General features: G+C 40.6%; 1 long non-coding RNA gene across 1 annotated transcript; it reads left to right on the top strand.

The window, feature by feature from the left end:
* The first annotated feature begins 352 nt into the window (after window positions 1-352).
* LOC130609346 (uncharacterized) lies at window positions 353-11316 on the top strand. Its single transcript, XR_008974766.1, has 4 exons — window positions 353-764; window positions 1349-1433; window positions 9200-9283; window positions 11016-11316. It is a non-coding gene; the product is annotated as an uncharacterized LOC130609346 (long non-coding RNA).
* The last annotated feature ends 2845 nt before the right edge of the window (window positions 11317-14161 follow it).

Consider the following 14161-nt stretch of genomic DNA (forward strand, 5'->3'; position numbering starts at 1 on the left):
TCACAGATCAAATTCTCTTGGTTATCAACAACTTTCTTGTCATTCTCTCACATCCTAACTTCAGCTGCCCATCATTAAAAAGAGATTTAATTGCATTCTGCCCTTTTCTGGCTATATGGAAAAAGGCTAGCACTAGCTGTTAGAGTATTGTGAGACATATTTATGGCAACATTTATATTGAAAATATATGGTCTTGAAAAGTGTGTGTTTTCTGTTTCTTTGTTTTTTAGGGTAAAGACAGGCAGAGGGGTTGAAAAAAAGGAAGACGCATCAGACACAAAGCAATATAGCTGCTGCCTTCAGTTTGAAAATTAATTAAATCAGTTCAAAAATTAATTAAATCATGGACTAACTCTGTGTTGGTTTCCTTTTTGCTCTTTAAATAATGGAAATACTAAGAGGCCCTGGGAAAAGTGCATGTTGACTTCCATCCTTCAAAAATACTTAATATATTAATTAACGGCTCTTGTCTCTCAACCTTGCTGGTCCAAGGTGTGTACATTAGCATCTACACTGAAGATAAAGCTACCTTTAATCTTGTGGCAGGCACAACTTTACTGACTCCAAATATTTGTAAACAGTCATATTTTCTGATTGCCTTTTAAAGAGTAAAGTAGCATGCAAACAAATATTACACAGCTTGTTAGTGCACCACTGGTGGGACTGTTTCAAGTGTATTTAGAAAGGAAGAAACTTATTTCTCACAAGCCTATTTGCAGAAGAGATCTTTGCTGAATGCTTGACACAAAGACTTATGATATCTGGTGAATACCCAGAATATAGGCTAGACTAGACTAGAATATAATAGAAAAAACATGCCCAGGCTAGCTCTCAGATGGCTGTTCTGGCTTATCAGAAGGCAACAGGGCTGAAGCAATTTGTACTCTCAAGTTACTGTCTTGGGTACCAAGCGCAGGCAAAGAAGTGGCTCCTATCTTTGCAGTGGTTCATCCCGCTGTTCCAGGACTGGAGCATGCTAATGACTATGGGAGTCTGAGATCAGGAAATAATCTCTCATTCTCAACTCTGGGGTTCAAATCTCACCTGAATCCGACTCTGAGGATCCTCTGTACACAGATGTAAAAGTCAAATGCCTTCATAAAGACACCGTGTTGATTAAGCCAAGCTGCATGTACGTATAACTGAATGCTCCCAAATGGCTTCCTGTCATTTAATGTTTTCCAATAAATTGGTCCCAATGCATCTGCTGTACATGCAGCGCTGGCTTTGTATGCAACTAAGAGTTTTTACCCTATTTTTCAAGGGTCACCCTAACTCACAGGGGTATCACTTACTTCTGAAAGTGCTGTTTCCCTGTTAAGCATCCTCCTTCCTTCCTCATTCTCAGCTGAAATGCAGGAAGTGAAAAGAGATGCCGACCATCTGAACTACATGACAAAGCACACAGCAGGAAGGACACAGCATGGATCTGTGTCCCTTCATTCAGTTGTCGTGGAGTAAACACACCCTGCAACTTTGCAGATGAATGTTTCCCGAAAGCTGCCTTGTAAGACACTTGCTGGCAAGTTGTGGCTCTAGAGGGTGGTAGTCTCTCTTCGAAAGTGTGACCAGCCAGTCAGAGTGTGTGCTCTGCTATATTTGAAATGCCCAGGCAGAAAAGCTATGCAATGTTAGGGAAGCACTGTGATAAATTTAGCAAGTGATAATGTAAACGGAATGGAAAAAATGTGGCCTGTACAGGAGGGCACAGGCATGTTTGCTGTCTGGGACATTACTGACCATTTGAAAACAAGATTGCAATTCATTTAAATCTGATCCAAGGAATTGTGTGTGTCCTCCGTTTTATGCTCTACAGGTTGTCCCACTGGAGTCAGTGAGGCTGCAGAGTATGCAGTTAAATGCTATAGAATTATTTATTTTTGTAAGGATCAGGGACTTGGGGGGTAAAATGTCCTTGGCTTCACCTCCCAGATAAATCAGTAATGTAAATAGGCAGTTACTCTTAGCTTTTGTCAGTGTTTAATCTGCCTAAGGAGAACCCTTACTTTCTCTGGTTAGCTCTACTATTTCTTTGTTGGTATTTGACTGACTTGTCACTTTGCTTGAAACAGTAAAAACGTCAACTTGCCAGAAGCCAGAAAACAGTCTCACTCCTTTCAATTTGTTCATTTTCAATATCAATTCACTTAGAAGTCTAAAGATTCAGCTTTGTAGTACATTTTCCTGCAGCTGCATTCATATCCTTATCCATAAACTCAATGTGAGTGAATTTCTCAGGAAGACATTTGAAATGTCACAGAGTTAGTCATGTTGCTAAACTGCAGGCATTAACAAGAAACAATTACATAAACTCTCAAGCTGAGGCCAACCCTGCCTGCAGCAATTTGTTTGAATTCCTTTCCTTCTGTGTCTGTTGCTTCCCTAATTGTCTTTAGCTGCTAGCTTTATAAAAATCAAGTATCTTCATTACATCCTTATATTATGCTGTAAACATAAACAAGACTCTTCATTCACAGTTCTAGGTCTCCTTCCCAGGTTACAGGCATTGCTTTCTAGCCATTGTTTTCCCAGAGTGACTTTCGGTGACATTTGATTTTGATTGATACGGTGTGATACAGTTTCCTCTTTCGACAAGCCATTGTTCAGATCTGAAATGAGAAATAGCCACGTAGGCTAATCCAGTGAGCCAAGTGCATGAATGTATAACTCAGTTAATAAAATAAAGTTTCCACAGAACTTGTCTCCTTAAAGAAATCAAAGGTAGATGCTGTGCACATATGCACGATTGCACATATACAAATACCTGACCTTAAAACTCCCAAATCGGTAAATACTGATTTACTTTGAGATCTAGATTTGCACAAAGTGCAGAATAAAGAAAAAAATATTAAGTAGCTATGTCCTTTCTTAATTCTATCCCAAGGGAAGTGTATTTCTCCATGCCTTGACAAAAGTGAAGCCATGGTGGTATCCAGCTGGAACCAATGGGAATATTTGCAAGGATATCAGCAGATTATGGATCAAGTCACACATGTATAAATATCTAGCACATGTAATTTTGTAAATTGCTCCTCCTGTTTTAATGACACAGGAGCATACTTCAGTTTCATGTGACCTCCTTTTTTTGTACAGATTAAGTGACTAAAGAACATTAATTTAGTTACTAAACGTTGGCTTGTTTTTATAGTCTTGGTTCACCCATCAAGCCTCACCAGTGAAAGTCAACAAAATGTATGCATTTTCCCCTGTATGGTAAATAAGTAAGGTAAATTTATTACGAAATCAATGAGTTCCTTGTTTACTTCTTCAGCTGTGTCATTGCTAACTGTGTTTATTATTTCAAATCTGCCTTGCTCTCTTTCAACATGACAAAATACAGTGTAAAATGGTCCAGTGAAAAAGGACACGCCATAATCCTCAACAGTTGATTCAAGGCTGTGAATTAGCATCAGAAAGCAACTAACTCTTTGGATTCAGGCAAATCAGTAGGGTCACATTAAGTCTACTGTAAAGAAGGAGAACAGAGTGAATTGAAAAGAAACTTCCCAGACAGATTACAGTAAATACGTGATAAATCAGCTCTTTATAATTCAAGATGCACAGAGACAAAGAAATACCGAAGAATCCAGAAAGGAAGTTTGTTTACCAATCCATCCTGGTGAAGAAAAGCTTAGGAAAGGGAAAGGCTGGATTGTTGCGAGGGCAGAAGGAGGGATAGTATTTTTTCTGTCAACACCATCGTAAGGAAAATAAAATGTCAGTGATATTGGTAGGAGAAAGATGAGAAAGAAAAAATATGGTTGTGTTATACACTGAACAGTGAATGGTGCAGCAAAGCTCAGCTACTCAACAGAGAGATGGTAATGGATATGAAAGGCTGGACTGCTCATTTGGATGAGAAGATGACAAATTACTAACAACTTGCCCTTGTTCAATTGCATTTTAATAACATGAAAGGGCTCAATGAAGCTGGCAAGAGGCACAGAGCAGAAATTACCTTATAAAAAGATCATCTGCCTCAATGTCTGTTACCAGTGAGCAGGAAAAATTCAATAGCAGGGGAAAAGAGCAGGATGCCCTTGCTGTTTTTAACATGGTGTTATGAATGCCCAGATCCACAAGGACGTGGTTAAGGCAGCAGACTGCCTGATCTCAGTATCTGTTTTTGTTATGAATTCTGGATGAAGGATACTGAGGTTGCCCAGAAACTGAGGGAGCAGCATCAAACCCAGCAGTGGTCAGGGCTGAGAGAACCGGAGCAGAACATGCCTCCTGTCCAGCTTCAAAATGAAGTTAGTGATCTTGCTTTCTTTTCACTGAGGTCCAGATCACCCCTTTATGTTTTCAGAGACAGGATTTCTTTGGTAATTGACTATAAAAATAAACAGAATAAAATGAAGGTGCAAAGGCTGTTCTCATCTTCCTTAATACATTCCCTGTTTTCCCTGCCTCACTTTCTCCCTAAACCACATCCAGAATAGATGTGATAATGTTTCTAGCTTTCATGTGATACGAAGAGTTTGGCATTTCCTAGTGTTTCGGATGCACATGTTGCTGAAGTGGAGAGAGAAAAGACTGGGAGGTGGCCTGTACCAGTCCTGCTTTCTTTTTTTGAGTGGCCTAGCATTTTCACTTCTTTTGTAGTTGCCAAAAGGCACACAGCAGGGGATGACACCTACTACAATACTGCCCTTCTCCAAAACACTTCTTCTGATGCAATAACCCAACTACTATGGAAAGTAACCCGGTCAGAAGGTGTTCCACATTCGCATCAGCATGCCAAACCTGAACAGCATGTTAGCTTTTGGGGACTGTTCTGAGATCGAGAACACCGCGCCTGCCAAAAAGGCTTTGGAGGTGCTACAAATCAAGCCTGCACTCTCTTTGCTCTATGCTGGGAGTGAATGAATGTGACTAAGTTAACACCATTATGGTATAACGTCCACATCAAAAGTAAAGGTTCAGTACGTGGCTTGCCAAACCTCAGTCAAACCTTCCAGCAACTGCACGGACTGAATACAAGTGTAATATCTCGCCCTCTACGCTGAAAATATTCTGTTGCCACCTGTGAGGATGATTCAGTTCATGCTGAATTTTCAATATTTGCACAGTCACAGTGAAGACTTCCCCAAATCTACAGAACTATGAAGAGGACAATAAAATATATAATAAAATATATAAAATATTATTTGCCAGACAACAAAAAGGCCCAGTTCTCCCTCCATCTTCACATTGAGACTTATGTGCTAGACAGAGAGCATCCTTCCTGAGATGAAAGACATGAGGTTTAATTAATTTTTTTCTTTCCCATCCTGAAGGCTCCAGAGATGGCTCTGTATTTGACGGGGCAACATATTCCCTTGAGATGGGAGAGCTTTCTCTGAACCAGCAGGGGCTAGGAAAAAAAAGCCAACACCCTGTCATGACCTACACCTCAGACAGTCCCGCTGAAGCTGATAAGATTACAGAGTGTAAACCAAGGCAGAATGTGACACCAGAGAAGTTTTTGATCTTCCATAATAAAACCCCAGAAAGATAGAAGGTTTTAAACTGTGTTTTTCCCTGTTGTATCCATGGAGCATATACCAACATAAGTCAGTGTTCATTCTGAAGCAACAATCCGTGCTCAAGATGTAGTTCTCAAATACAAAGGCACAGCAGAACTGTTTGGTTACAAATGACTACCTGCCTACAAAGATCAAGTGTAAAACCTTAGCACTTCAAGCAATGCATGATTTGTGACATCTCCTCTTAATCAGTGGGAATGAAATTTCACTCTAATGCTTCAAGTTCTGCAAGAATTTCTCTCTGATACTCTTTCCCTTTATTTTTCTTTTTAGTGCCAGGATAATTAACTTTGAAATAACATTTCCATTACCGCACTTGCAGCATTTCTGGGAAGGTTCCCTCCGTGCAGCAGAGTGATGTGGTAGTAATGGGATTACTCACAGGGTAAAGTTATGGGTTTACATAAATTTTTGCAAGAGTGGGGCATTAATTATTAGCTCATATACAAGAACCTAAATAATGAAACACAATAGGGTACACATTTACCCCAAAGTCTTCTGGACTCCTCTTGGTCAGAGCACTGGCGACACAGGAAGGGCCCTGCAGGAGCTTGAGCTCCATTCGCTACCACTATTGTGTATAATGAAGGGAATTTACCACAAGCACAATATTGTGTCAAATTTTGAGATCTTAAAGTCACAATGCATTTAAAAAAATTAAAAGTCTGCACTGCAGAATAGTAAAGATGCTTGTATATGTCCCCTGACAGAGTTTTGTATCGTTTGTATCATTTTAATTCAAATGAGCATTCTGAGGTGAAATAAAACATAATAGTCATTAGTACTAAAAAGGAAAAAAAAACAAACTTTAAAGGCTGTTTCAGTGTGGAAATGAAAAAATGTCAAGTTTCCGCTTCAGGTTTCCTTTCTCCTCACTCTCTGCTCTCCCCACCTCCCTCCTTTAGAAAGCAAAAGGATGTGTGCAGGAACGTATTTTTCATCCTCTTTTATTGTTCTTTCTCTTGGACATGTATAAATTTCACTGAGCTGAAATTAATTTCCAGTAGACTGGGTTTTTTAAAAAAAACATGCTTTTGAAAATTTCTTTTGTGCTACATCCGCTATATTTTTGTTCCATCTCATCATCTCAAAGCAAACCTCTCTCTCTCCCTTAATGTTATGTTTTACGTTCTTTCTGAGAAAAGGCACTGAAGAGAACTTCACATTGTTCAGATAAGAGAAGCAAACCATGGCACTGGTAAGGTTTTAACAATTATGAATAGTTTCATTCCGTGATTAGCCAATTACTCCCACATCCTCCCTTTTTTCATTTCTGGACCAAAAGATGCCTTTGAAAAATCTACAGAGGCTTATGAATTCAGTTCAAAATACCAACACTTCACAACTTGCACATCAACATGAGGCAAGACCAGGGAAACATTCACATCATTGCCTAATGCAATATGGAAATCAAGTAATTACAACCAGACACAACATACACCAGCAACTGCAAAATATTTTATGAGAGAAGGGAAAACTGTAGCGACAAATTATGTAAATAGTCCATACGGGAGACATGTAAATGACAAAACCCATGTTATTTGCAGGCTCCTAACTGATTCCCAAGGGAATCGTTAACTGCGTGTAAACTACGGAAGATTACTTCCAGGTCCTTTTCTCTATTGTATCACTCTTCCCATTGTCTCATTAATTAACACGCTTCTCACACTTTCTTCTTTGTTTCCTTCAAATTGTTTCCAGCTAAGAATAAATGAAAACTACAGTCTAAACTAAATTGTATGCCAGTTTCAATCAGTAGGAATCAAAGGGAAGAAAGTCAGTGGAATACCTCTACACACACTAAGAATTAATTATAATAACCATATATACTTGATTAATCATTGCCATTGCCTCTTCTGAAAGGAGGGATAGGGGATTGAGAAGTTCTTGTAAGACTGTGCTGAGGCTGTGTGAAACCTTGGAAAAGCAAAGCAGCCCTTCTTCAGCTAGAAACGTAAGAAGCACTCAAGCTCCTAAGTGGAGCAGGGAGAACCAGATCCCATGCCTGTTCCATCTTTTGCAGACAAACTTCCTAAATGGTCATGGCTGTATGGAGAGAGCACTTGAGTAGCAAATTCTCCCACTCAAACCCAGCAGTGAACGAAAAAGCCCTCCCAAGACTGTGCCTGTGAATGATTTTTAAAAGCTGAAATGTAAATGTCAACAGACATGACATTTTAGAGCTGCAAGATGAAATGCATTTCCTTCAGTGGTGCTGATTGACTAGCTATTCCTTGTCACGTAGCAAATTGCTTGCCAGCTGCTAATCAATGAGATCTGAAATGCCATGTGTGCATGACGGTTAATCCCAAGATTAAAAGAAAAATAAAGAAAAAAGCATAGAAAGCTTCCCATATCCCTGTGGTATTCATCCTCCGAGAGGTATCCTATGTAAGGCAAATACTCAAATTGTGTGCAAGCCCTTCTGGAAGGTGTGAGGAAGACAGAAGTGACAGACACACTTTGTGTTAAAGCTCTATGCTTGCCCTTAACTAATAAACTCCCAAAGCTGCTCTCTGACAGATACTGTGGAGGCAGGAAAAAGGCAGTTGAGTCCCTCAGTTACTGTATAGCTCCGGTGTAGCTTTAGACACACTGCAGTTCTCCAGTTTCCATGAAAAGACCATCCAAATGACCACTGCTCCATGACTTAATAGATCTGTCAGAAAGTGGGGCCCATTTGCTCTTATTGTGTTCTGATGATCCAGAGTGTCTGAGTGCAGACTGAAATCTTTCTGACTGAGCTGCAAATAGCTCTCAGAGCAATTTCAGGCTGAAATTATCCAGACAGTTGTCCAGACATTCTCAGGACTGTATCAGCCAAATGGCTATTTCCCAATGAAGAATTAAAAGCCTGATACTGAACAGATTATGTTTAGGAGAGTCAAAAGGATATAGAGAGTGTCATTCTGTAAAACTGGAATGTAATTTTGATTTCCAGGGCATGGTAAAAATAAATCCTTGCATTTGTCAAATAATTTGAAAAATGCAACTTTGTATGCAATTCAATGGGTGTGCAAGATTTCAGAAAACACAACAGTGCAAATTCATACTGCCATAGCACATGTAGTAATTTTCTATGCCAAAACAAAAGGTTGGTCTGTCTTCATCCATAGTCCATTTGCACAATGATCAATTCCAACATGCATATTTTGGAGCAGAGCAGTACAAATCTTCAGCAAAAGTACTTTAAATGAATAAAATTAAATAACTAGCTGATCTGAATGTTTTCTCGATACATTTTTGGGGGTGTGAGGGGCATGATTTAGACATAACTCTGTACTGCCTCTGCTTGTGGTAGGATTGGTTGACTATGGGTTCCCTGTTCAGGCTTTTGAAATGCAAGTGTGGTATGCTGAAGGTGAAGAAGTCACAGGGAGTATCAGCAGTCACCATCAGAGACTGTTCCCTTGTGGACTTAATATACATGTGTCTCTTGCAGGACTGTTACGTCTAAGTAGGGACTGGCTGGTAGGACCCATGCAAGAAAACTTTGCTACTGGCTTTGTATCTAAAATTTCTGGGGAATATAGGAACCCTCCTCCCCAGTGTTTTTCTGCTGTTCTGGGTGTTTCCCAGTGTTTGAAGCATAGGACAGGGACTAAAGAGGAAATTAAATGATTCATCCGTGCCTATAACCTTCACTTTCTCCTATCTTCTGTTAACATCAGGACAATGACAGGCAGGAACAGCTCTGGAGCCTCTGACCAAGCACTGCATGCAAAATCTCTGTCCTGCATCCTTCAGTGGCTAAGGTACAACTGAGCCAGAAAAACTAAGTTGCACTAAGGTGTTTTTAAATGGACTAGAGACATTCACAGCCTGTGAAGAAAGAATTAAATTGTCTTCAAAATAAGCAAAACCAACATTTTTCATCAAGGTTAATTAGAGGGCAAACAAAATTGCACCCCTTGATCAGCCCATACTGACTGGTCCCCTTGATGTGCATTCCCTCTCCCCCAAAATGAACCTGTATCCACTGCTCTGCTCTTTGCTTCCCTTTTGCAAGTGGAAAATAAGCCTCAAGGGCACAGGTGTGCAGTGATATTAAAAATAGACACCACTTTTCAAGACAGCCCCTAAAAGAGCCATCACCGGAACAAGCCTCTGCCTGTGTTAGCTGATCCATTCGGTGCTCTGGTTTGCAGAAATGAAGCCAGGCTTTGAGAAACACAGCTGCCCCCAAGCTAATGTGGTCTCTAGTTCGAAAGGAAGGGATGCTGTTTCCTCCTTCCCTTCCTTCCTTCCTTCCTTGCTTTCTTGCTTCACTCCTTCCTTCCCAAAAGAAAAGCACCAAGGACAACTTGAAAGAGACAAAAATGTAAACACAGTTTTTGATGACATACATAAACCGAAGCAAGTATATGGAGATTAATACAATTTCAAGAAATTCAGCCACCTGATATAATGTTTTGACATTTTGATAACACCCTTTGGTGGCTCAGACAAGAGCCACCAAAGTCCAGTGTATGTTTTATTTCACAGAAAATCAACAAAACAAGCTCAGAGATTTACCACCTATCTAGCGGAAGGTGCTCCTGCTCATGGCAGGGGGTTGCAACTGAATGATCTTTAAGGTCCCTTCCAACTCAAACTCTTCTGTGATTTATGTTTAATTGCTAATGAATACAATTTAGAAAGCTTCAGCCTGGAAATAAGTCTTTCATCAAGCTGCAGAAGGGACTGAGTGGGAGGGCTACACAAAGGAACTAGAAAGTGATGGTCAAAAGGGCAATGAGCATACAGCAGAAAATGGCGGGGGGGGGGGGGCAGGAAGTGGGTTCATTTTTCTCTTTTTTACTTTTTTAGAAAGTTACTCAGAAATATTAATTTCTAACAAAAACCGTAAAGGAGGAAGACAGATATCATCTCATAACTGAAGTATAAGATATCAGATAGCTGCATTTGCAGCTGGTGGAGATTATGTGTAACATATAACCTGTTGCCAATTCCTTTGATGAAACCAGGGCTCTCTTTATGCTACACTTGCAAATAAATGAGGTGGTGAGCAGTTACCATTAATCTTCTGAAAATCGCTAAAGGAAGGACAACAGTTTTCTATCACCCTCCTCATGAAAATACAGTTGAGGTAAGATCAAAGCTCTTGGGGTTACAGCAGGAATGCCTGATTTTGACCAAATTTATCCAGAGCAGAAAGTGATTGAAGGATGAGCACCCAACTTGCTTTAACAGTGTGTTGGCAAAGGTGGCACACCAAGGACCCAGTGCAAATGTCCTCCAGCTTCTGAGAGGATACAGCCTTTTCTCCAAACACCCTTCCTCTTCCCTCCTTCCTATCTTTCTTCTCACCAAGCCTAGCGTGGTGATCCACAAAGGTTTCAAATCCTGCCCTTCCCTGCAGACATAAGAGCTACAAGCAAAACCCTCTATGTCCCTCTCAGCTTTGGTAATAACTTCGTTACAAATTCTTCATGCCTACGTATTAATGACATTGATTTCCAAATCCTTCTGTTGCTCGTAAACCAGGTTCCCAGGATGCTGGAAGGAAAATCCATGCACAGAGAGAAAACCCTGTGTGCCACCACCATTACAACCACCTCTGCAACCTATCAAGCAGAATAGGTTAAGAAACCCTACTTTGTAAAACAAGGATGGTAGCAAAACCTCTAAAATGGCACAGAGGCCACAGGGCCAAATAAAGCTGAAGGTGATTGGAAAACTGAGATTGCAATCACCAAAACTCTCTTTTTGCTGACTTTGAGACAGTTTCTTTTTCTTTCCCATTTGTACTTGCCCACTGCTGGGATTGCTTCCTCTCTGTGTCAGGTTAAGTCTCTCTCTAGATGAGACAGAACACTACATTTAATAGAGAAACCACCCCACCTCCATCATCACAGAGACGCAAAAGCTTGAAGTTGCTCCCATTCCCACAGTCCTGTGAGAGACTCAGGCGTGCTGTCTGAAAGAGGTGAGAGCACAGCAGGCAGGTTTTCTGCTCTTGTTTGGCTGCTGCAGTGTACGGGAAACAGGAATTTGTGTATGCCTGGTTAGCAAGCAAGTGAGCTGCTGTGAAGAACTCATCAGCCAATTTCCCCCCCACCACCACCACCACTTGGACAGCTTACCAGACTTTGAAGTTTGGCTAGCCAATGAGTATTAGTGTGCTCTGACAGCTGGCAATGCATTCCAGTGGGTAAGTGATGGACTGGCTCTGGAGAGAGTAAAATAAATTATGAAGTGGGTGAAATTTTAGTCCTCCAAATAACAGTCCAATGATTTCATTGGAATGGTTCTGTCTGGCAACATACTCAAACACATACAGCTGGGCAGAACACATAGACGTTCCTATATGAAGTAGCTGCATGCATGGGAAGAGAGGGAGTTCTTGCTGCATAAATGAATCCAAGTCAGGAGACAGGGAGGGGGCATTTTCAAACTGTGCATGCATGAGAGCTAGCCACTTATGTGGAGGGGTCTGAGACAATGATGAGCATGTTATATGTGCTTCTCAAAACCAGGATTTCTTGGGTGTTCCACTTGGCCTAGGGAATGTCATCTACTGGCTGTATTGTCAAAGCACCAACATACCCAAAAGACTCAATTTTTATCTCAATAAGCATAATTTACATGGATAGTTTTACATCTGGAAACGTAAATAGATGATGCATGACCAAGAATTTTCTGGGAAACAGAAGTCAGATACCTACTTCCCGTTTGGAATTAAATAGGCTTAGGTACAGCACTCAGCCAAGCCCCTTTCAAACTTTCAAAACCATGCCCTTCAACATGCCTGACCTATGACTGTCTGCACAGAGTGAATGATACGAAGTTAATCACTGCCTTTTGCAGCTGAGACTGTGGGGAGTGGTGGTGACGGACTTAGGCTGAGTGGTGGCGGCCAAAGGAGCAGAGAAGAACTTACTGGGACAGGAGGTTTCCTGTTTGTACTGTAGACCATTCCACAAAGTTGTATATTCTGAATATATCATCAACAAACAATTCCAGCCTGTTCTGCTAACATTTGATATAGAGGATCTTATATTCTCCTTTTGTCAAATGTAATTTGTTTTGATCAGGGAAGGACTGTGGAGTGTAATTTTCCAGAATCCATAAATCTTTTTCATGGGATGGGATCCATGGAAGTGCAAATCACCATTAGGAATAGATTCCATTGGAGGTGTATTTGCTTCCATCTCTCATCTACTCTCATTTGAAGACCTGAGCAGAAGTAACTACAATCCACAATATTCCAAATGTGGAATTAATATGTTTTCACTGATACAGAAAGCACACGTATGAGGAATTTCTGCAGGTTTTGCATTTGGCCAGGGACCCTGAGCTCTGCAATGATCTGCGCAAAAAACATCTCCATGTTCCCAGCTACTGCACAGACCATGTATACCACGTGTATGTGCCTGAGCCTTCATGCTTCGGGCTGACCCCACTGCCACAGCCGTGCATGGTCCCCTCCTGCTGCACCCTGGTGATGCTGAGCTCTAACAGCTCCACAGCTCCTGTGCCAGCTGCCTAAAAGAGAAAACTGCACTGGAGGAATCTATGGCAAAACTTGTAGCTACTCATGTTTGTTTTGTGGTAGTTTTAGTCGTATCTCAGGTACTTCTGCTACTGTGTATCTACTCAATCAAAAATCAAACTAAATCTATGAATAGTTTTCAGGTTAGCCCGCTAAGCTCTTCAAAGTATATCCACTTTTAAGAACTCTTTTGTGCCATGGGATTTCAAAGTTTCAAGTCTGGGAAGATGTTTTGGTGACTCTTAAATGGGCCTCATCCTAATACATTGTAATGCTTTGTTTTCTGTCAAAGTTAAACAAGGGGGCTGAATGGCCCAGAAGGGAAGCCAAAACATTTCTACCCGACTTGCAATGACAGAAAGGTTGGGGCAGAGTTTTGTTTTCATTTTGCTTCAACCTACCTTCACTTTCTTTTCAAATTTTTCAGCAGAACTGTCAAAACAAAAATTATTCTTCCATGAGCTCTGCCCATGGAAGGAAAAAAGGGAAAAAAAAAAAAAAAAGGAAAAAAAAAAGTTTTTTTATTTTGTTTTTCATTTGTGCTGACAATTTTCTTTGCAATATTGTGTATTTTAGTTTTTCTCTTTCTGTTAGACCTCTTGAATACCTCTCCAGTGAGGAAGCCCAAAGATCATGAACTCACATGAATGCTTTGATAGTAGTCAGGAGCACTGAGAGCAGTACTTCTGTTTATTTAAATAGAACACATCATTATTATCTTTGGAGAAGTTGCAAGGAGAAAAAAGGGATTAAGATGCTATTGGACACCATCCGAGCCCTGCTGGAGTCCCCAGTGGTTTTTAGGGTTTAAAATTACCAGGATGTTAATTTTCACCGAGACCAGTAAGGACATACATCTGGATGCTCTGTGTCAAGTGAGCAAATCACTAGAAATAGTCTGAGATACTGTTGCCGGTATTCAGACATGAGAAAAAACAATAGGACACATTTGTTTCACTCTCCACCAGCTCTCTTCTGTAACATGCTTCTCAGTTAAGCTCTGTTCATCATTGTGTCATTTTTAGCCTGGTTTCCAAAGGAAACAAAGGCGTATGAAACCATGTTGTCTGTCTGTCTGCTTATCACTTCCTCCATAATAATGCACTATTGACCAGTTTAAAGCAAACTTGACAGTGGG

This window comes from Pezoporus wallicus, unplaced genomic scaffold, assembly GCF_028554395.1.
Source record: "Pezoporus wallicus isolate ANWC-B61680 ecotype Strahan unplaced genomic scaffold, APGP_CSIRO_Pwel_v1 scaffold_3294, whole genome shotgun sequence".
Lineage (NCBI taxonomy): Eukaryota > Metazoa > Chordata > Aves > Psittaciformes > Psittacidae > Pezoporus > Pezoporus wallicus.